This window comes from Octopus sinensis, linkage group LG15 (genome assembly GCF_006345805.1).
Source record: "Octopus sinensis linkage group LG15, ASM634580v1, whole genome shotgun sequence".
Classification (NCBI taxonomy): Eukaryota; Metazoa; Mollusca; class Cephalopoda; order Octopoda; family Octopodidae; genus Octopus; species Octopus sinensis.
Window position 1 is genome coordinate 33,841,723 of NC_043011.1, and position 25,571 is coordinate 33,867,293.

The 25,571-nt window shown below is 33.6% G+C and overlaps 1 protein-coding gene and 1 long non-coding RNA gene across 14 annotated transcripts in view; both read right to left on the reverse strand.

Annotated features, from left to right (window-relative positions):
- Nucleotides 1-25,571, reverse strand: part of LOC115219624 (intersectin-1) — a 424,167-nt gene that overhangs the window by 105,112 nt on the left and 293,484 nt on the right. The gene's annotated exons all lie outside the window — the stretch shown is intronic.
- LOC118766290 lies at nucleotides 14,593-24,260 on the reverse strand. Its single transcript, XR_005002205.1, has 3 exons — nucleotides 24,073-24,260; nucleotides 15,358-15,364; nucleotides 14,593-14,605 (listed from the first exon to the last, which is right to left on the reverse strand). It is a non-coding gene; the product is annotated as an uncharacterized LOC118766290 (long non-coding RNA).

Here is a 25,571-nt window from a genome sequence, read left to right on the forward strand (position 1 = left end):
CAAGTAGGAGATAAAAAAATAAAAGATAGCAATTTCCTTTCTTTTTCTTTTCTATTGATTTTCTTTATTGTTTTCATTAGAGAATTTTATTAATACCAATTAAAACTATTGAAACTAATAATATTCAAGTAACAATAATAAAAAAAGACATTAAAAAGTGGAACTATAAAATCCAAGGAAAATAATGATTGCATTAGCAAGTACTAAATAGTGGGTGCAAAAATGTCCCAAAGTGGAATAAATCAGTTTGAAAATGAATAGGAAATTTTTTTTAAATAAAATTAAAAATAACATACAAAAAACAAGAATTTATATTTTTTGGAGGTGAGCTGGCAGAATTGTTACTGCACCAGGCAAAATGCTTAGTAGCTTTTCATCTGTCTTTAAGTTCTGAGTTCAAATTTTGCCAAGGTCAGCTTTGCCTTTCATCCTTTTGGGGTCAACAAAATAAGTACCAGTTGAGCACAGAAGGCAATGTAATCAACTTAGTGCTCTCTCGAATTTGCTAGCTTTGTATCAAAATTTGAAACCAATATTTATGTGTTACTTGGCAAATAAGTTGGGTGGTGTTTTGAGGTCTAAATATTAAAAGGTAAGTTTATTTTATCTTTAATCCTTCAGCATTTAAACTGGCTATATCCAGCCCAAATCTTCAACTTGTCTTATGTTCAAACTGTCCAGATCCTACCTCTCACACATACTCTACAATCTCATTCTAAAATCATACCATTACATCATCAAAATCTTGAAGCTACAAGATAATGAATGATTAATACAAAATAATGTGAAAAAATAAGCATTATATTTAACAGAGTAATCTGAATGCTAAAGGGTTCAGTGAGGTTTCTAAAAGCTTCAAATTAATTTCCAAAACTTAGGACAGTTAAATGTAGAAGAGAGATCAGCCATTACTGACAACAAGTGGATTTGGTCGATGGAAACTGAGAGAAGCTCTCGTTTGTATGTATATATATATATATATATATATATATATATATATATATAATAGTGTTAGGAAGGACATCCAGCCATGGAAGCCATGCCAAATCAGACTGGAGTCTGATGCAGCCTTCCAGCTTGCCAGCCCTGGTCAAACTGTCCAACACATGCTAGTATGGACAATGGACGCTAAATGATGATGATGATGATGATATATATATATATATATATTTATATATATATATAACAGGTGTGCATATACATATGTATGTGTGTGTGTGTGTGAATGCAATTATGTGTGTGTGTTTGCATTTCCTTGTCTTGTCATCATATGATTGTTGTAAATGAGTGTCACTATCATGCAAGCTATGTCATTCATTTCCAGTATTCTGTGAGAACATGTTTTGGCCATGGAGAAATATTACCATGCTTGGAAACAGGTGAGGATTGGTGACAGGAAGAGCATCCAGTCATAAACAATCTGCCACAAAAAACTCCATCTGACCCAAGCAAGCATGAAAAACATAACATAGATGTTAAAATGATGATGATGATGATGATGATAATTAAACTCTTCTTAAACATACATATATATATATATAATATATATATATATATAATATATATATATATATATATTTTATAGAACTGTTTCGGGACCTACATATATATATATATATATATATAAATTTTTTCCGTTATTGTTTGGTTAGTCTAATCTTTAACCATCAATCAGTGCTTTATTCTTATATTAGAAATCAAAGTTCTGAGATGAAAACAGTGTAAAACAGAAATATTGTAAAATATGATAACTGATAAATTTAGTCCAGAAAATTTTAAAATCAAAACTATTATTATTATTATTTCATATATGCACAATAAATTAAACTGTTTGAAAGGAAAAATTCCTAATGTCAGGCAACAACAAGTAACCTTAGATGCCAAGAACCTTCCTGGGTATCCTAACTATCCCTAATAACACTGTTTTCTGGAGCTACACTAAACTAGGTTTTATGACTGTTTCCTTTATCCATCTGTTCAAAGCTTTAGGGATAATTCTTAATGCACCTATAACTCATCATTATTATTATTATTATTGAGTGAGAAAGCAGTGCATGCCATCAAAGTGACACTGGGGCTAAATATACGAAGCTCAGTATACCCATCATGACTACCCGTCTGATAAGGGTACACCAGGCACATGCATCACTACCATATGTGTGTGACATGGTGATCTCATATCAAGATAAACTGCGCATAACCTGGCAAGTGGGGCCCAGTTAGAATTTTCTTCTGGTCGAGTAGCCCATCCTATTCAAAAGGTCCCTGAATAAGGATTAAGGATGTTGAACGAACCACCCATGTTTCCAAAGGTGAATTATCCAAACCTCTAAGAATTCCTTTCACACACAGCTATGATGCTCCCCCACTACTTCTGCTTGTGGTCAAAGATGCACATATTGTCAGCCACGAAGGGATACGGTCAACTGGTTATGGTCAAACAACTGACAAGCAAATCTGTGGTATTGAGCAGAATATTTGCTGTAGTCCATCTTTTATACAAAAACAAAACAATGTACATTGTGGTATTGAGCAGAATATTTGCTGTAGCCCATCTTTTATACCAAGACAAAACAATTATCATCATTATTGTTCTGAGTTCAAATTCATCAGATGTCAACTTTGTCTTTCATCCTTTTGGGGTCGATAAAATAAATACCAGTCTAGCACAGGGATTGATGTAATTGACTAATCCCTTCCTCCAAAATTGCAGCCCTTGTGCATTTAGTAGAAAGGATTATTATTATTATTATTATTATTATTATTATTATTATTGCTATTAACATGAGCCAAAAATTTAACCCTTTAGTTGAAATACACTGCCTTTGTTACAATTAATTTTTGTAATAAAGAAGAATTTAGTAAAAATAACTTGATCATTATTAAATAACTTGATCATTATATCTAGAATATAAAGTGACATCAAATTTTGATCAAAGGTTTCAATGTAGGTCACTTTAAATCAAGAAGTTTGTATAAGAAATGAGAGGATGGACTTTGGTAGGTTCATATACTAAAGTTAAACATATGAATTTGTCTAAAATAATGAGTAAAGAAAAGAATTCCTTAAATTTAGTGACAATGGCAAGTTCTATAACTATATTTTTGAAATGGGAAAATATTTATTCGCTGCATAAATTATGTGATTTAAAAACGGCAACAAAAAAAAAATCAATGGTGATTGATATGTTAACAAAAAATAGGCTTTTATACAAAAAAAATCAATCATTTTTCCATAAATGCTGTTGCTTTAAATTTTAAATATATTTATTTTATACATCAACAGCTATTGATTTTGGTTTCTAAGCCACAGATAGTTTCTGCAGTAAATAAATATTTTATTTTCTTTCAGGTTTTCTCTTTTATGAGAATTTCTTACCAAAATGCCCGTAACTCATTTTAATTTGTGAACATGATACAGATTTATTCCAAATAAAGAATCTTAAAGAAAAAACAACTTATAATAGTAGAGATTTATTGGTCTAACTTAATATCACCATCTAAATTTTGATTTATTTTTATATCTAACCTACATCCTTTGATCTATAATTTATATCATGCTCTTTAGAATCTGTTTATTTTACAATTCATTTTAATGTATATATACATTTTTTTAATCTTAGACTAAACTATTCGTAGCCTCCACAACTATTTTTTTCTTCCATTGAGTATACATTAGACAGAACAATCTCAGTTTTAAAGGAATTTGAGTTTATCTTGTATCTTTTACTTGCTTCAGTCATTGGACTGTGGCCATGCTGGGGCACCATCATGAAGGGTTTAGTCAAACAAATCAACCCCAGAACTTATTTTTAAAACCTGGCACTTATTCTATTGATGTCTTTTGCCAAACTGCTAAGTTAGGGATGTAAACAACCCAACACCAGCTGTCAAGTGGCCAGTGGGAGAAACACACACGCAAACACACACACATATGCACATACATTCACATGTAAAAATGACAGACTTCTACATGGTGTCTGTCTACCAAATTCGCTCACAAAGTATTGGTTAGTGCAAGGCTATAGAAGACACCTCCCCAAGATGCCAAGCAGTGATATTGAACCCAAAGTCACATGGTTGCAAAGCTAGCTTCTTAACCACACAGCTATGCCTGCACTTTTTTTAAATAATATTAGAAAACAAAACAGAGAAAAGACCTACACTGGGTTGAATATCTGGACTAACTTGAACCCATTTGATACCAACCCACCTAAAGCAACCTCTAGATCAATGATATAAATTTCTTGTCTTCAAGTAATTTTAAGTTAAAATCTTTCATCAAAATTTCATTTTAATTTATGCTCCAAACACCAACCAAATTTATTTGCCTTATGCTTATTATTATTTTCAAATTTATTTGCCTTTATTATGCTTATTAATACATTCAAATTTATTTGTCCTTATTATACTTATTATCATTTTCAAATTTATTTACCCTTCTTATGCTTATAATTACTTTCAAATTTATTTGCCTTTATTATGCTTATTAATACATTCAAACTTATTTGCCCTTATTATGCTTATTATCATTTTCAAATTTATTTGCCCTAATTATACTTATTATTATTCTCAAATTTATTTGCCCTTCTTATGTATATACTTACTTTCAAATTTATTTGCCTTTATTATGCTTTGAATATATTCAAATTTATTTACCCTTATTATACCTATTATCATTTTCAAATTTATTTACCCCCATTATGCTTATTATTATTATGCTTATTATTATTATGCTTAATATTATTATTTTCAAATTTATTTGCCCTCCTTAAGCTTATAAGTACTTTCAAATTTATTTGCCCTTATTATGCTTATTATTATTTTCAAATTTATTTGCTCATATGTTTATTGTTATTTTCAAATTTCTTTGCCCTTATTATGCTCATTATTATTTTTGAAATTTATTTGCCCTTATTATGCTTATTATTATTTTCAAATTTATTTGCCCTTAGGCTTGTTAATATATTCAAATTTATTTGCCCTAATTTTGCTTATTATCATTTTCAAATTTATTTGCCCTTATTATGCATATTTTTATTTTCAAATTTATTCTCCCTTATGCTTTTTATTATTTCCAAATTCATTTACCCTTATTATACCTATTATCATTTTCAAATTTATTTGCCTTAAATACGCTTATTATCATTTTCAAATTTATTTGCCCTTATTATACTTATTATTACTTTCAAATTTATTTGCCTTCATTATGCTTAGTAGTATTTTTAAATTTATTTGCCCCTATTATGCTTATTATTTACAAATTTATTGGCCCTTTATCTTATTAATATCAAATTTATTTGCCCTTACTATGTTTATTATTATTTTCAAATTTATTTGCCTTTATTATGTTTATTAGCATTCTCAAATTTTTTTGCCCTTATGCGTATTATCATTTCCAAATTTATTTGTGCTTATTACATTTATTATTATTTTCAAATCTATTTGCCCTTATTATGCTTAGTATTAATTTCAAATTCATTTGCCCTCATTATGCTTAATGGGATTTTCAAATTTATTTGCCCTTAGGCTTCTTAATATATTCAAATTTATTTGTCCTTATTATGCTTATCATTATTATTTTCAAATTTATTTGCCCAGATTATGCTTATTATGATTTTCAAATTTATCTACTCTCATTATGCTTATTATTATTTTCAAATTTATTTGCCTTCATTATGCCTATTATCATTTTCAAATTTATTTGCCTTCATTATGCTTATTATTATTATTTTCAAATTTATTTGCCCTTATTACACTTATTATTATTTTCAAATTTATTTTCCCTTATTATGCTTATCATTATTTTCAGAATAAATTGAATCAAAGGCTGCATATCTCAAGAGAAACATGGTAACAAAAGAATTAATATTTAGACATTCAACCACAGCTATATTTCAATTTTCTAACTTTTTACAGTGAAAGCAATACATATTTTTGCTGATCCTCCAACTTGTATGTCTACTGCAGCTTTAAATGCAGTATGGCTGCCTTAAACTGAAGAAACGCTCAGATGCTATTAAATTATATATATTTTGTCTCTACATGATTGAAAGGTGAAAGCTAATTTTGTGGTTAATGATAAAAGTTTGTTAATAGATTCCTAATACAACAATACTTATAGATGCAGATGTGGCAGTGTGGTAAGAAGTTTGCTTCCCAAACACATGCTTCCAGGTTCAGTTCCACTGCATGGCATCTTGAGCAAGTGTTTTTTTAATATAGTCTCAGGCTGACCAAAGAGAGTGGATTTGAATTTGGTAGATGGAAACTGAAAGAAGCCTATCATATGTCTGTGTTTTTGTGCATGTGTTTGTCCACCATCACCACCATTTGACAACTGGTATTGGTATGTTTACATCCCCATAACTTAGCAGTCCAGCGAAATAAACCAATAGAATAAGTACCAGGTTTTACTAAAAAAATAATAAACACTAGGGTCAATTCTTTAAGGTGATGCCCCAGCATGACCACAGTCTAATAACTGAAACAAGTAAAAAATAATAGATATCATATCAAGACATGGCAACTGAGAACTGTGAGAAAATACACAAGGCATGATTGTATGGTAAGAAGTTTGCTTCCCAACCACATGGTTCCGGGTTCAGTCCCACTGTGTGGCACCTTGGGCAAATGTCTTCTACTATAGCTTCAAGCAAACCAAAACCTTGTGAATGGATTTGGCTGACAGAAACTCTAAGATCCCCATTGCCTGATTCCAAGGAAGGTAATATTTCTCGCATGGCTAGCCATTTTTTTTATGGCAGACTGGAAATAAGCCACATGGTTTGTAATGATGGTGGAGCTTATTTACAAATATCACATGATGTCAAGACAAGACTAAAAATCATAAACACAATTCCGCCTCCCCCCATACCCCTCATGCTATAAAACATTGCCTCTGAAAGCTCCAGCAAATCTACACCAGCATGGAAAAACAGATGCAGTCAATAATGATGATGATGATGATGATGTATAATCATGTGGTGAATGCAGTGTTGTGACTAGAAAGAGAAAACTCAGAGAAGCAGTATGGTGAAAGCTCAGATTTGAATAAATAAATACTCTCTGATATGTAAACTTTTTGTCTCAATTTGTAATAACATTGGTGTATGTACATGTGTGTTTGTATGTATATGTTTGTGTGTGTATTTGTATATATATATATATATATATGTGTGTGTGTGTGTGTGTGTGTATGTGTATATATATATATATATATATATATATATATATATATATATATACATATACACATATATATATGTTTATGCATGTTTATATATATATAAACACAGATAAATATGCATATTAAGTGATCTTTAGATTTGAAATATTTTTGTAAGAGTGGAATAAAACAGGAAAAATTTTTTACAAAAATAAACATACCTAACAACATTTGAGTGTGTGTGTGTGCGTGTGTGTGTGTGTATGTGTGTGCATGCATGTGTGTGTGTGTGTGTGCGTGTGTGTGGTTGCACAGGTTTGTGTACATGTACACATAGAAAAATGTTCGACTTCTAGTTAACAGCAGAATATGTAGGCGTTTTGTTGAGATGGTTTATAGCTATCATTTGAAAAGCCAGATTTATATTCAGGCATATTACATAAATAAAGAAATAATATGTTTTATTTTATTTTAACATAAAACAGTTTGCTGAAGTTCAATGAATAGAAAGAAAGAAAAATTTAACAAATGTTATTCCTAAAGATATGTCAAAAGGGAATCCAAAGACTCCATTACTTGACTGGTACTTTATTTTATCGACCCTGGTGGGAATGAAAGGCAATGTTGATCCTAGTGGAATTTGAACTCAAAATGTAAAAGGCTGGAAGAAATACTGATTTCAAATTTTGGCACAAGGCCAGCAATTTTGGTGGGGAAGGCGAAGTTGAGTGTATTGAGTCCCAATACTCAGCTGGTGCTTATTTCACTGACTCCAAATGGAGGAAAGGCAAAATCGATCTCGGCAGAATTTGAACTCAGAATGTAAAGACAGACAAAATATGGCTAAGGATCTAGTCTGGAATACTAATGATTCTGCCAGCTTGCCACCTTGACTGGAAGAAATATTGCAAACCATTAGACACAAGTCAACAGTTTTGAGGGGAAGGGGATTATCAATACCTTCAATGAACAGCAAAAGAACTGTCTTCTGTAGTAAATAGTAAATATACTAATTATATACTATTTATTTATTATTTTGTACTTTATTTAGTTTTAGGTAAATGTTTTATCATATCTTTAATTTTTTCTATATGGTATGATTTAATTACATCATCGTTGAATTGCTACATGGTGGTTCTTCTCTAATTTATATACATATATTATGTATTGTGAAATTTGATTTAGTATTACTAAATTGAATTTTTCCCTGTAAGTTTTGAATCATATTCCCTAATATTATTATTATTATTATTATTATTATATATATATATATATATATACATATAAATATGAATGTATAGTTCAGTATGTATGAATGCTTACTAATCTATTAAAAAATATAAAAAATAACATTAGCAAACTGGCATCATTACATTTTTTTTAAAGATTTTTTTGTTTACTTTCTTTTTTATTTTATATTTTTCTCAACTATTGCAAATCTAAGAAACAAATCTTTTATACCTATCTTAAAAGGATATCATTTTCTCTCAGAAAAATTATAAGCCAAACATAATATGGCTTTAAGATCAATGTACAATTAGCATTGGTAGGAGAACAAAAGGAAAACAATATATATAGGTGTGTGTGTGTGTGTGTGTGTGTGTGTGTGTGTGTGTGTAAGAGAGAGAGAGAGAGAGGGGAGGAGGGGAGAGAGATTACTCCAGCATGGCCACAAATGATTGACTGAAAACCAATATTAGTATATTATTGTGCTTGAAAAAGTACAAATTCTTTTAGCTGTAACAGTGGCACAGAGGCAGTAGATTTTTTGGGGGAAGGGGAAGTTGATTACATTTTGACGATGATGAATTTCAATATTTTAAATCCGGGTTTGCCCCTGTTAATGGGATTGGCCAAATCTACCTCACTCTTATAGTAACCGCTCTCACACCATCTCTCCTGGTTTTGGGCATCCTCCGTCCTCAAGCCAACCGTCCCAATCTTCTCCTCTACATTTTCTTTGGTCAATCCTGCTTTCGCGATTCATTCACTTTAAACTCAAGCACTCTCCTCAGAACATGATCCTCATATTTCTTCAACACATATCCATACCACTGCACTCCATTCACCCTTGCCAGCTGTTCCACTGATTCCTCCAACCCCAGCATCCTCATCAAGTCCTCAACTTTCCTTTTATCCAATAGTTTCACACCATACATTGCTCTCGCCATTGCTCTCTCGGTCCTTCTCAAAACTGCTATTTCACTTTCCCTCAGACACCATATCTCACTCCCATACTGCATTACAGATCTCACACAACTCCAATAAACCCTTCCTTTCATCTTCAAGGAGAACCTTTTCCCATATAATCATGTTCCACATTCCCTGAACTTCATCCAGCCAAGTCTTGCTCTTGCTGTCACAGCTGCTTCATATCTACACTATCTCCCAAATAGCAAACCCTCTCACTGTTTCTACCTCACCACATAGCATTTTCACTGGTTCCACCAGCTCTCCAGCTCCTTTCTCACATCTTCCATGAATAACATCTCTAGACAGTCTTTGGGGTCACCTTCGTTTGTGTACATCTACCATGAATCCATTTCCCACATTTCATACACAACACCGCATTTACCATACCCTCCTCCCACACACACCATTTAGATCTACCTTACTCACTAACACTTCACCTTCCTCCCCGCTCACCATCACCTTTGTTTTCCCAAGATTTACCTTCAAACCCTTGCTTTCAAATGCCTCCTTCCATTTCCGAAACTTCTCCGTCAATCCCTCCATTGTCTCACTTATCAGAACAAGACCATCCGCATACAGTATCTCCATTATCAATCCCTCTCTTGCACTGTCCATCACCACATCAACCACTATTGCAAACTACAACGGTGACAACACAGATCCCAGTTGCACGCCAACTTTCACCACAAATTCCTCTGACAGCTCTAAATCAAGTCTTTACCCTTAATACAAACTCATTACTGCCCTCACTATTACCTCTAGTACACCTCTCTTCCTCAACGCTCACTTACTTGCTTTCCTTGGAACCCTATCAAATGCCTTCTCCAGATCGATGAAGGACATCTACAACTCTTCCTTATCTCGGTATTTCTCTTGCAACTTCCTTACAATGAATACTGCATCTATTGTCTCCTTTCCTGGCATAAAACCAAATTGCATCACGTCCACATCCAGTATTTTCTGAATTCTCCTCTCCAACACCCTTTCCACAATCTTCATTGCATGCTCCAATAACTTCATCCTCAAAACGATGAAAGGTAAAGCCAAGCTTGGAAGAATTTGAGCTCAGAATGTAAAGATGGACAAAATGCCCACTTAACACTTAGTCCAGTGTGCTAATGGTTCTGCAAGCTCACCTGGTACAAGGCCTGATACTTTTTATTTCTCTTTTTCAGTCAGACCCTTTATAGGGCTTCTGAGATTGACTGAAGGGAGGAAAGAAGGAATGTCAAACTGGAAACTGACTTGAAATGCTTGCCACAGAGTAGACTTAGTTAAAAACCTGGCCAAGGTACCAGGCAATGGTGTTAAACAAGGCAAAGGGTAAGTTTAGTAAACTTTACCCAAGAAGGCTATGGTGGGATTTAAACTCAGAGCACAAAGAGTTAGAACAAATACCACAAGGCACCCAGATTGATCTTACAGTTCCAGAAATCCACAGCCTTTGATTAGTACTTTTTTTTATCATCTCAGAAAGGATGAAAGTCTAAGTTGACCTTAGAGGGATCTGGGCTGAGGGTCAGAACAAATACCACAAGGCATTCTGTCTACTACTTTGGCAATTCACTACCTTTACCCTGTAGCATTTAAACCAGCCACATTTGGTCGAAATCTTTTACCTGTTTTATGTCCAAACTAGCCAGAACCAACTTCTCACACCTACCTTATAATGTCATTTTACAAATAAAAAAAAACCCACATCATTGAAATCCCAAAGCTATGAGAAAATGTCTGGTTAATTTGAAACAATAAAAATAAATAAATTACATTTATCAGAGAAATTTGAATGCAAAAGGGTTAAAAACTAAAGTATCTTCACTGATACTTTATTTTATCAAATAAAATGACAGAGGGTAAATTTGACTCTGAAATGATTTGAACTCAGAATATAAAGATCTGGAGTACTGCAGTGCATTTTGTTCGACACTCTAATGATTCTACAAGTCCACCACCATTAGCAACAATGGTTTCTAGTGTAGACACATGGTCTAGTCTAAAATATGAGGGGCGGTATATACTCAATTAGATCTACCCCAATTGACTGGTACTTTATTTTATCAACCCCCAAAGGAACGGTAAGCTTAACTGAACTCAAAAAAATTTGATCTTAGAATGTAAAACTTCAGAAGAAACACAGCGAAGCATTTTTCTGATGCTCTAACAATTCTGCCCATCTCCCACACTTGACAATACTGTTGGTTTCAGGTTTCGGTACAAGACCAACAATTTTGAAGGGAAAAGTTAATGTAAATATCACTGGTTCTAGTACTTAGGTGGTACTTCATTTTATTGATCCTGAAAGGATGGAAGGGAAAGTTAACCCTCGTGGGTTCTGAACTTAAAACAGAAAGAGCCAGAAGAGATACCACAATGCATTTTTTCCAACACCCTAATGATTCATCCAGCTTGCTACCTTATTCACTTAATAATAATAATAATAATAATTTCAAATTTTGGCACACGACCAATAATTTTGGAGGAAGGGGAAAGTTGATTTCATCAACACCAGTGCTAATAAAAGTCTCTTCTTGTAATATCAAGAATAAAAATTTCTAACATGGTCACAAGACCAAAAATTTGGTGAGGAGAGATTCTGTCTCATTTTTTTTTTTTACACCATTTGATGAGAGATATAGTTTTTGAAACAGAATGTTCTCTAGCAGGAAGCTTCCTATGAGGAATGACCACACATTTCCTTTGTATTAATTATTAGAAGTTGACTCTTTCCATTTATTCTTTCACTGAAGAAACTTAATATCATGGTCCCAAATACTTCCTAAATTCATATGAACAATTGTGTTACCCTTTGATGAGAAATACTTTTACTAGGACTGATACTGAAATACCTTCATGGAGTGCTATTTTATTTTATTGACCCCAAAAGTCATCATCATAATTATGCTCATAAGCATGTCCCAACTCCAATAAGGGCCTATATTCTTTTTAACCTTCTATTAGTCCACCTGGAAGAGGTTAATTTACTGCAACATTAGTCTAGGCAGGATTCTGAACTCAAGACACACAGAGTAGGAACAGATACTGCAAGACATTCCAATCTGCTCTTCTAAAAATTCCACCAAACCACCTCCTTGGCCTGGTCGTTTATTTATTGACCCCAAAGCAAAAGTTGACCTCAGTGGGATTTGAACTCAGAACACAAAGAACTGTATCAAAGATCTGGAACAAATACAGCAAGGCATTCTGTCGGATGCTCTCATGATTCTGTCCATCCAACATGCATTCCATCATTTTTATTTCTTTTACATAATACAAAAAAACACAAATTTTTTGAATAGATGTGTAGCCTTTTACATTATCTATGGCAGTACTCGATTTGTACATTATCAACCTTGAGAGAATGAAAGGAAAAAGTTGACTATGGTGGGATTTGATCTCAGAACATAAAGAACTAAAAAGATACTGCAAGATAATTTGTCCAATGCCTTAATCCACCCCTTTTCTGATTTTGGCCTGTTTTACACAGAAACCCACAAATTTTGGGAACAAGGTGTAGTTTATTTCATTTTCAATTTCAGTACCTGAGTGGAACTTTATTTTATCAACCCAAGAAAGACGAATAGTAAAGTAAACTGCAGTAGAGTTTGAACTCAGAATTTAGGACATAACTAAACACCATATAGTAAAAAAATTATTCGAGAATGGTTAGTACACATTACTCCATAAGGAGAACAAGGCTGGTTTTCCAGTTTCTCTTGTGTATATATTCCTTGGTGGACAGGACACTAGTCTGTTGCAGGAATACTCAGTTTTGCTAGCTGAGAAGACTATAGTAATGTGAAACGAAGGGTTTTGCTCAAGAACACAACGTATCACCTGACCCAGGATTTGACACCACAATCTTACAATCATGAGTCCAACACCCTAACCACTATGCCATGTGTTTCCAAGAATGTGTTGGACAAATTTTGCCATCCACTAACCACAACAATAACAGTTTTTGACTTTAGCATGAGGTTACATACTTGGGACAGTAGAAAGAGTATCATAATCAAGTGAATCAGAACCAGAATATTTCCACTATTTACTTCATCAACCCTTGAAGGATGAAATTCAAACTAGGTTTTCTGTTGCTGTGCAACAAATCAAACTTGATCTGGTGTTGTTGATGAAAATCAGATTTTATCTTCTGTCAAAGGCATTCAACTATACAGGATGATGATTCAGCAGAAGGTTAAATGTTGTCTATGTTTGATGCACATTTTCTGCTGAGTCAACTGGAGTAACATGATATTGAGTGTGTGTTACTCAAATACATGACACACAACCCAGTCTAGGAATCAAAACCTTGACCTTATCATGAGACCAACACAACAACTTCTAGGTTATGCAGCATCACACATACATAATTTCATATATCCTGTGATCGACCAAAATATCAGAGGTTTATAATACATCACTGATCACAATGCACTTCATTTTGTTTTTAGCTTTCAAATGACACCACCATGATAAATTAAGTGAGGAGGCCAACATTCCACCTGTCCAGAAGGTTAATCCACAACAGGGTGACCCATTTACAGCCGGGTGGACAGGAACGATGTGAAATGAAGTGTCTAAAAACACAACATGCTACTCAGTCCAGCAACTGAAGCTACAATCTCGTGATCCTGAATTCAACACTCCAACCACAAGGCCACATACCTTCACACAAGTATACATAAGCACACATACATCATCATCTTAACATTCACTTTTTATATTTGCATCGGTCGGACAGGGTTCACTGAGGCAAATTTTCTACAACCAATTTTCTCCACCAACCCACACTTATGTCCAAGTAAGGTACTATCTTCTCCCTCAGTGAACATGTTTTGACAGAAGACTGAAACTGAATGACACAAGCTTGAATGACGGTGATATCATCATCATCATCATCATCATCATGCTGGCATTGGTTTGATGGTTTGACCAGGGCTGGTAAGCTGAGGGGCTGCGCCAGACTCCAGTCTAATCTGGCATGGTTTCCCAACCGTGAATCTTAGGTTCAGTTCTAGTGCTTGGCACCTTAGGCAAGTGTCATCTACTATAGCTCCAGACTAACTCATGAAATGGTTGTCATTAAGAAGGGCCAGTTGAATGCCCTTTTTAATGCCAACCACTTCATGAGTGTAATGGGTGCTTTTACATAGCACCAACACAGGTGCCAAACTACTGCATGATGTCAAGACAAAGAAACAAAAAACTTACATTCATGCACACTTGCACACCACACACACACACATACTCATGCACACTTGCACAATGGCACTCTGTCAGTTATGATGATGGGGGGTTCCAGTTGATTCAATCAACGGAACAGCCTGCTTATGAAATTAACATGCAAGTGGCTGAGCATTCCACAGACATGTGTACCCTTCGTATAGTATTTAAGATGATTCAGCATGACACAGAATATGGCAAGGTTAGCTCTTTGAATTACAGGTACAGCTCATTTTTGCCAGCTAAGTGGATTGGAGCAACATGAAATAAAGTGTCTTCTTCAAGGACACAATACAGCACCAGGTATTGAACTCACAATTTTACAATCATGAGCCAAGTACTCTAACCACTAAGCCATGCACACATACACACACACATATATATGCATACATATAAAAAGCTTCTTTCAGTTTCCATCTATACACAAGGCTTTGGTTGGCCCAGGGCTGTAGTAGAAGACACTTGCCAGAGCTGCCATTCAGAATTAAACCTGAAATAATGTGATTAGGAAGAGAAATCTTTAACCACACAGCCATGAATGTGTCTACATATACTCACATACACACAGCGATTTTTACTTTTATAAACTTAGTCTTAATTTCCATTTTCTTTGTAAATCCAAATGAAATACAACAGAAAAGTAAAAAAAAAAATGCATCATTTCATTTATTTCATAGTATTATGTATATTTATTCTTTTGATTGGTTATGTTTCTGGTTGCAAAGAACAAATAAACAACAACCAACAAACAAACAAACAACAATGAAATCACTAACAAAATACCTTTGCTATTTTTACTCAGATATGTCCTCAGGGGAAAACACAGAAAGAAAGAGAGAAATACATGCAAGAGCAAAAAGACATAACTATGTAAAATAAGACTATGTTTGTTTTCTCCATGAGGGAAGATAAATTCTGATAGTTTCAGGTTACAAAGGAGTTTGCATACAACATCCACATACTCTTCCACCACATCCTCTGCAATGGCCATCAGCATTTCATGATAGACAAATTATTTTTTATGCATTGCACAAAATGGTTTTTACCAATGCAGAACATCACTAGCTTCCTTAAACTTCAGTTTCATTTTGTGTTTTTATAATTTTTCATTTATTGATAGCATCGACTTGTTAAGGGTTTGAGATTCATAAGAATAAATAAAATGGAAAAAGTATGAGTGTATGCATATATATATATATATATATATATATATATATACATAGACACAAACATGTATATATAAATGTATATACGTTTACACACAAATATATGCATATTTAATATACATATGTGAATACACACCTATTTACATCAATATATGTGCATGTCTATATACATATACATATATATGATGGCTGTCTACTCATGACTTATGTGTGTCCATGTTAGTAACTCATCATTGTTTAACATCCATTTTTCTATGCTTGCATGGCTCAGATGGAATTTGTTGAGGCAGATTGTCTACAGCTGGGATGCCCTTCCTGTCACAAACCCTCACCTGTTTCCAAGCAAGATAATAGTTGCCACATAACCAGACAAAGTTTTCAAAGAAGACTTGAAACAAAACAAATTCTAAGATGATGAAGCTCATTTACAATCATCATGTGATGTCTACACAGCAGTATACTCACACACATATCTTTTATCTTTTACTTACTCCAGTCATTAGACAGCAGCCATGCAGCTCTAGGATCAATTCATTTGACCCCAGGGCTTTTTTTTAAACCTGACACTTGATTTATCAGTCTCTTGCCAAACCACTAAATTCCAAGGACATAAAAATACCAACACCAGTTGGCAAGAAGTGGTGGAGGATAAACTCACACACACACACACACACATTATAATATATATATATATATATGTGTGTGTGTGTGTGTGTGCAATGGGTTTCTTTCAGTTTCCATCCACCAAATTCAATCACAGAGGCTATAGTAGAAGACACTTGCCCAAAGTGTCATGCAGTGAGACTAAACCTGGAACCTTCTGGTTGAGAAGGAATGTCCTTACCATATAGCCATGCTTGCACCTCTCTCTCATGTGTACATATATCATCATCCTCATCGTTTAATATCCGCTTTCCATGCTGGCATGGGTTGGACGGTTTGACTGAGGACTGGCGAGCCAGATGGCTGCACCAGGCTCCAATCTGATCTAGCAGAGTTTCAGGCGGTACAAGCAACAGCCAAGCTTAAAAGGTGTTTTTTGCATGCCACCTGGCAACAACCTTGCTCGAATCTTGTCTTTCATGAGCCACCGGCAAAAGTGCCAGTAAGATGCTGGTAATGATCATGCTTGAATTGTGCTTTTTACGTGCCACCAACATGGGAGCCATCAGCGGCACTGGCAACAATCATGCTTGGATGGTACTCTTAACGCTCCACTAGCACAGATACCAGTTAGGCAGTTCAGTCATCAAATTTGATTTTGATTTTAATTGCCTCAACAGGTCTTCGCAAGCAGAGTTTAGGGTCCAATGAAGGAAAGGTATGAATAAGTGGGCTGGTTACACTCCTGGCATAGGCCACGGGGTTATGGTCTCACTTGGGCTTGCTGGGTCTTCTCAAGCACAGCATATTTCCAAAGGTCTCAGTCACTAGTCATTGTCTCGGTGAGGCCTAATATTCAAAGGTCATGCTTCACCACCTCATCCCAAGTCTTCCTGGGTCTACCTCTTCCACATGTTCCCTCAACCGCTAGGGTGTGACACTTTTTTACACAGATATCCTCATCCATTCTCACCACATGGCCATACCAGCGCAGTCGTCTCTCTTGCACACCGCATCTGATGCTTCTCAGGTTCAACTTTTCTCTCAAGGCACTTACACTCTGTCGAGTATGCACAGACATTGCACATCCATTGGAGCATACTGGCTTCATTCCTTGTGAGCTTACGCATGTCCTCAGCAATCACGGCCCACGTTTCACTGCCATGTAGCTGGCTGTTCGAACACATGCATCATACAGTCTACCTTTTACTCTAAGCAAGAGGCCCTTTGTCACACACACATACATACAAACACATACAATGGAATTCTTTCAGGTTCTACCTATCAGATCCATTCATAAGACTTTGGTCAGTCTGGAGCTATAGTAGATGACACTTGCCTAAGGTGCCAAGCACTAGAACTGAACCCAAGATTCATGGTTGGGAACCAAGCTTGTTAACTACACAGTTATGCTTGAACATGAATTATGATTGAAAGGACAGAGGGGAGACAACCAACTGTTCTCTAATGCATTTTGTAGATAAGCTATTGTAGTTAACTTCCCATTGTTCTTGTGTGTAAGCAAATAAGTGTCTCTTGTCCAAAGCCCCTAAATTTAGGGCAAGAAGTGGTGATGCAGGTATTTAATTAGCCCAAAGACCAAAAATGGTATTTATTTTATCCCAGCACAAAAATAAAGTCAAGCCTGCTGGTATCTGAACATTGGGTGAGAGAAAATAGAATTAAGTTGTTCCAGGAATTTTGTTCACCAATTGACCATTTCTGCTGCATCCTCTCCTCACTGACGAAATAAGACATAGGGCCTTCATATTTTAGGAACAGATTATATGGAGCCTGAAGAATTATAGTCAAAGGTCAAATGTATTGAAGCAGAGCAGCTGTAAACTTGGTACCCACATCAGGTGGTGGACCTAGTTGATGTTTAATATTATTATTGATAGAGAGGGTAGATTATTAAAAGAGAAGAGAAACAGAGGGGTAGGAGGAAGAAGGGAGAAGAGAAACGGAGGGATAGGAGGAAGAAGAGAGAAGAGAAACAGAGAGAGATAGAGAGGGGAAGAGAGAGAGGAGTCTGGAAGGAGAAATCAGGATAAAGAGAGCAGGATAAGAAGAAAGAATGGTGGACTTTCAGTAAACATAGATTAGATAGAACAAAGGCTTAAAAAAAAAAAAAGAATGAAACAATTCTAGCATGTAGAACAGAATGAGACAATTGGACATGGCTGCTTGGACACTGGTAACTTGGCATGGCTGATTTGACACTGAACCAGTTTGGGTGACAATACTTTTTGGCACTGGAGGAAAATACATACAAATATGCATGAAGACAGAAGGAGAGAGAGGAGGGGATAAAGAAAGAGAGAAAGAGAGAGAGGAGTGAGAGGACAATTTATTAATTGAAACCAATCAACATGAACAATCTCACAAACCATTACATATATAAAGTGAAGCAGAAAATTAAACGAAGTTTAGTAGTTGAGTAATTTAATTGTTGTGATTAATAAATTGTTAACCAGAATAAAAACAATCTTCACAGTGCCATGAGGATCTTGAGGACAAAAATGTCTGATAGTCAGCATCAAATATACAGTGTCAAATAGCTGGGGCCAAAACAACCATGCCAAAATATCACATACCCAAATGAGAATGCCTTCATAAAACACTGCCTTTATGAGGTGAAAGAAATTATGAAATTTATCATTATTATCACTGTTCTTGATGTCATGTTCTAAATGCAGTGACTTATGAAGAAAACAGTTTCCACAATGTAACAGCTTATTTATAACAAGTGGTTGATAAGCTACTGTTACAAGAAAACACTGATTGTCTTCCATCAGAACCTGTTTTTCAGCTGAAATGTCCATTGGTATTATTACTGTGCATGAATTCATGAATTGCATTTTTTTAAAAGAATAGGATGAAGAGAAATGAGGAAAAAATAATAAAAAAAAAATTCAGTTTGCTGGAATAAAAATGAAACTTCACAACATGAACATACACACATAAAAAAAAAAAAAGACTGTATTCTCCTATAAAATATTTTATTAAGGATTCAGCTACAGCGGATTTATGTCCCTTTGCTATTGCCTTCTTTGAAGAAAGAAAACAAAACAAAACAAAACAGAAGAGAAAACATCTAAGCAAGAAAGACAGTCAAGAAACTCAGTGATTTCTATGGAAAAAGTGAAATGGGGAAGAAACATACTTCATATATATATAATATATATGTATTCATTTGAAGTCGACAGTTCACTCCATTGCTACGCATTTGTTCAGATATCAGAGAATACAATCTCACAATCCTTCACAGAAAGCAGGATACAAAGTGTATTCTATGGCACCAACTTATTCATTCTCGTTTTTGTCACCTTCATAAACTCATACAAACAGTACAGTGAATCCAGGGCAGCTATGGAGTGAATAATCAGCTATGAATGAATAGATAAACTCTACAACATACACTGACTATATTTCTTCATTTTCTTCTTCTTTCTTTTTTTTTTGTTTTATCCCCAAACATGTATTCATTTATATACACACCCACCCACACACACACACACACACAGATACATTCATACATACTTATACACAACTGAAAACAGCTTTTAACAAGATTACACATAAGCATATGTGATTTGCTTATATTTTCTTTTTTTTTCTTTTTTTTTTAAACATTTGAAATGCAAATACATTCAGTTATCTTAAATTTGAGTAGTTACTTCTTTGTACAATCTACACATAGCCACTACTACTACTACAACATATATATATATATATATATATATATATTATATATATATATATACACATACATACACACACACACATACACACACTCACATATATACATGTATACACACATACATAGCTTTACAGACTTTTGATATATTTATTCAACAAAATAATAATAATAATAATAATTATAATACAAGACAGTGTCTGAAATCGTAACTATTGCATACTAATTAGGTATGAATGCTATCATAATAACAACATGTTGCATTAACTAGGATACTATTTTCATCACTCCAAAATATGGTGAAAATGAGTGCAGAATTACAGAATGCAACCAGAAATGGCTACAGGAATAATATGCAAAATAATTTTCAGAAGTAGCCAAAATACATTATACTCAAAAACCTGAAAAACCATTCTTTTTACCAATTCTTATATATAATGTGTATTATATATATATTTTTAAAATTATAATTATATATATCATTAAAAAAAAAACATAAACATATGTATATTACAAAATTACAAAGACATAGAGTCTACACACATATAAATTTCATATTACATTCAAATAATGTGTGGATTTTCTAATTAAAAAAAAAAACATCTGGTATGTATTGGATTTTTGTGACGCATACATTTTCTACATGTTAAGGATTGAGAAATTTTTTATTTTGATCAAAACTCTATATACATATATACTCACACATAAATATATACAGATGCACACACACACACATGTATATAGATACATATATTATTTTGGGGGGTTGACAGGTATATAGGAATATGGTCAGCCATCTAGAATAAAGGACACAGAGTTAGTAGTCTGAGTGTCAATGAGTATAATCCACCATAGTGAGTCCCAAAATGCATATTTCATTTCAGACAAGGGCTAGTCAAGAACTGGAATTGGTAACATGGTACGGCTAGTTATATAGGACCACACACCAATTCCAGCTGCTGACGAGTCTCTGGGCAAAACAAAATATATTTTATTGGACTCACAGTTATATATATATAACTGTGAGTCTAATAAAGATGCCATGATAGATCGTTAGCCACTACACACATTTTTTTCTCTCCTTGTTTTTTCAGTGTACCTTTCTGTAGAAGAGCATAGGCTCGAAACATAAAAGACTTTTTCTATTCCTGAGCGCTATACTAATACATCTGTTTGTTTTGTACACCACCTGCCTTCGTCTTTTGTTTATTTTCGTAAACTTTCCCTTTATATATATATATATATATATATATATACACACACACACACACACACACCACACACACACACACACAAGCTGAGAAATCCCCTCTGAGTAACTCAGATTAACAATAATGGTAAATCATCAATTTTAAATGAATATACTCTACATCCTGTACTGAGTATTTTTACTACTGTATTTATTACCAAACACACACACACAATTTAGGATAAAAGTAACTAATTTTATTCATATATGCAAGCATATGTAAGATTGAATTCTAATCTTATCAGTTATTATAATTATTATACTATTATTCTTTTAAATATTTCTTTAACTAAATATTTGAACCTTCATCTATTCCTATTTCTTCTTGTAAACTACTTGTAATCATGATCAACACCACTCATAGCATTGTCTGTTAGCTTATTCTGCTAAAATAATAAATAGCCAGGATGTAGGATTCATATAAAGTGTTATATCTTGAGAACTTTTCTTCAGAACATAATTATTTTTTGGTTTATGTATTTGGTTTGCAAGATACTTGATGAGTTGAAACAAATTACACTGTATCTTGGGAGGGTCATTACACCAGTATTAAACACATGCACTGGTTCAATTTCACTTCTTTATTACTATTTGTCAGTCGGTTAGATATCTAACCAACTAATTGATTGTTTGATTAATAATTTGGTTAATCAATCAATCAGCGGTGTTTGTCAAAGTCCTTTCATTGTCATTTGTGACCTCTCTGCTCTGGGTTAGCTTCAGGTCTGTCTATTAGTTTTAGGTTCAATATTGAACCTACAAAATGACTCGAGCAAAGACAATTGATTGATTGGTTAACTGAATGACTAATCAAACAATTGATTAGTTAATTGGTTAAGTAACTAATCATTTGATAAATAATAAAGTGAAATAGTACCAGTGTGTGCTTATTATTGGCATAATGACCCTCTTAAAATACAACAAAACTATTTTTAGTCAGCTTTTTGATATTCTCTGTATTGAATATGCTCACAACAACTTAACTATTGTTTCTTTTATGCAGATGGTGTCTCTGAATTTATATATTCTCTAAACAATTCTATTTTCCTGTGGCAACTAATGTATAACAGTAACACATTAATTCTTACATCACATCATTAGCAAGTACTGTAAATACTATGTTATACTGATGGGATCAGAATAATACCAAAGCTTATTCAGAGTTATCTCCCATACTTAAATGGAAAAATTATAACAGTCATTACTAAGTCTTTTTTTTTACTCTCACGTTGCACATATACACACACATGTGTGTGTGTGTATGTGTGTGTTGTACTGAAGGAAAAAAGTTAGCTTTACATACTCTAGGTATTACATATATTATCACAAACTTATGTCTTAAATGAACTAAGCACACATTATTATTATCATTATTATTATTATTATTATTATTATAGTATTATTATTGTTTAGCCCCAAGTGAACCCTGACTGAGTAGACCTATGATCAAAAAGATATTCCTACCATAACCACTACCACATCCATTTTTCTCTCAGTCCACTGAGTATTTCAGGACCTCATCATCTAAAGTGTCCTTCACTTTTCAAGATGGTTGGAATAATACAAGAGAGTTATTCGTCTTCTATTTCCAGCAAGTAAAACAACAAAACAAACTTTTAAAACAGTGGTTCTCAACTAGGGTTCATATGACCTTTAACAGTCCATATAAGATTTTGTCATCAAAATTATTATATTTCGAGATGGTCATCTTTCTTTTTTCCTTTTTGCCAAATAAACACATTACACTATATTATATTCATCTGTCATTTCAGATATATTTATTTTTCTTATTTTATGTCCTTTGTCTAGAAATTTTTCGTCACGCATCCTGTGACCTCTTTAGCAGCACTCCATCCCATGTGTCTCTTGTGCAATAAATTGCTTATATTTCTATAATACACAAAATATTTTAACAATTTTTTTTTATACAATCCCTAAATATTTAATTTTAAAAATATAATAGCATTTTTTTTAACATCAAATAGCTAGGGAGGCATATCCAAGTAAAACAAGAACTAAGGGGACCTTATGTAAAAATGGTTGAGAACCACTGCTTTAAAAAGTGTGCCTTTGTTTTGTTTGCATCTGATCTTGCGTGTGTGAGTGTGTACAGATATGAGTACAAATAGCATCTATTGAAGATCTTCTCTGAATTATACTCCTAGGAAGTAAGCTAAGTCCAATAGAGAGTGGTCAGAGGTTAGGAGCAAAATCCTCCAATATCAACACCCCAATAGACACATCAATTCTTCCCTCCAATTCGTCAGCTCCTTTCCCTCTCCACATCATAAAGGAAGGAAAGCTTCTGGATATACACAGTAGTATCACTATCATTAGTAGTAGTAGTAGTACTAGTAGTAGTAGTAGTACTAGTAGTAGTACTAGTAGTAGTAGTAGTAGTAGTAGTAGTAATTGTGTAAGTCTTGGTGAGTCTGTTGCCACCATATCAGGATTAACTACTAATTAGATTAGGACTCCAATAGTCATAGACAAACGTTGGCATTCCGCTTATGAGTGTCATATATAAAGCCGATATTCTATACAGATACGTCAAATATAAAGAGGTTTACAGAGACACAGAAAGGTTTTGATGCCAACCTTAAAGAAATTTGGGAATGACAGCCAATGCAGGAATCTCCTGATGGGAAAGTCTCATTTGTTTTTATTTTGCTTTTGTGCGTGTGTGTGTGTGTGTATCAAGTGTTAAATGCTGTATACACATTATATTACATAAACATATTAAGCATACTCACACACACATCTACATTCACACACACACATGTACACATACAGAGAGATACACATTAATGTATACATGTGAAGTGAGAAAACAAACATGCACAAATAGACATTAACATCTAATTATATATATATATATATATATATATATATATATATATATATATACAAATGTATAAATTACATTCATGTATGTTATATATATATATGTATATATATATATATATATTTCTTTACTGCCCACAAGGGGCTAAACACAGAGGGGACAAACAAGGACAGACAAAGGGATTAAGTCGACTACATCGACCCCAGTGCGTAACTGGTACTTAATTTATCGACCCCGAAAGGATGAAAGGCAAAGTCGACCTCGGCGGAATTTGAACTCGGAACGTAACGACAGACGAATTTCGCCCGGCGTGCTAACGTTTCTACCAACTCGCCGCCTTTATATATATATATATATATATATATACACATACAAACATACATACATACACACAGGGTGAGAGAGAGATTTCACACCAAGAAAGAAAGGTATACTACATCAACTAACTGCCTAAATGCGCGTTTTGTGGTTGTGAGTTTTCAACAATAGCTTAATCTCAAAATTTAGGTGTAAGATTGGTAATTAATTAATCACCAAAAACATACAATGCGCAAGAGTATTTTCCTCGTTTTAAACATGTATATATATATATATATATATATATATATATATATATATTACGTTCATTTATATACAGCTCATTAAATGCGTTCATGCAAACATATTTACATTTGCCAACATTGGTATTCTGACACACATCACACAACCACACATGTATAATCTGCATGCGTATTTGTGCATATACATACACACAGATACATGTATACATATGCACACATATACAAGCAAAACACTTGCAATACATGAATTTCATTGAAGCCTATAATACCTATAAGGTTTTTTTGAGAGAAGCATTTACAATCAACACATTTCATTATAGATCTTTTAAAAGATTTGTAAAAGTGGTTAACATTATATATATAATTTTTTTTTTCCCATGAGATGGGGAAAGTAGGGAGGGTAGACAGTCGGATAAACAGTTTGATTTTAATTATTTGGGGTCATTTTTTTTTTTTTTGATGTTTTTCAGTTTTTCATTTTACATATTATTGTTAGCCAGCAATTATATTGTCTGGTTTTTAAGATTTTATAATTGTTTTGTCTTTGGTTTGATTTTGTTTTTTTTGCATTCTTTAATTCTATTTCATTTGATTTTATATATATTTTTTCTTCAATGGAAATTTTTTTTTTGTCATTTGTTTTCTAAATAAGGATGGAAATTTTATTTTCAAAATCAGAAAGTGTTTAAGAAAGGAATTGGTAAAGTAGAAAGAAAAGTTAAAAAAAAGAAAAAAAAGTTAAAAAATAAAAAAAAGCCAAGAAGGAGACTGAGTGATTTAAAAGGTGCTTTCAAAAGTGGAAAACTCCAAAATAGTAACAACCAACAACAACAACAATAGTTGTTCTGACACTACCGAGCTACATAA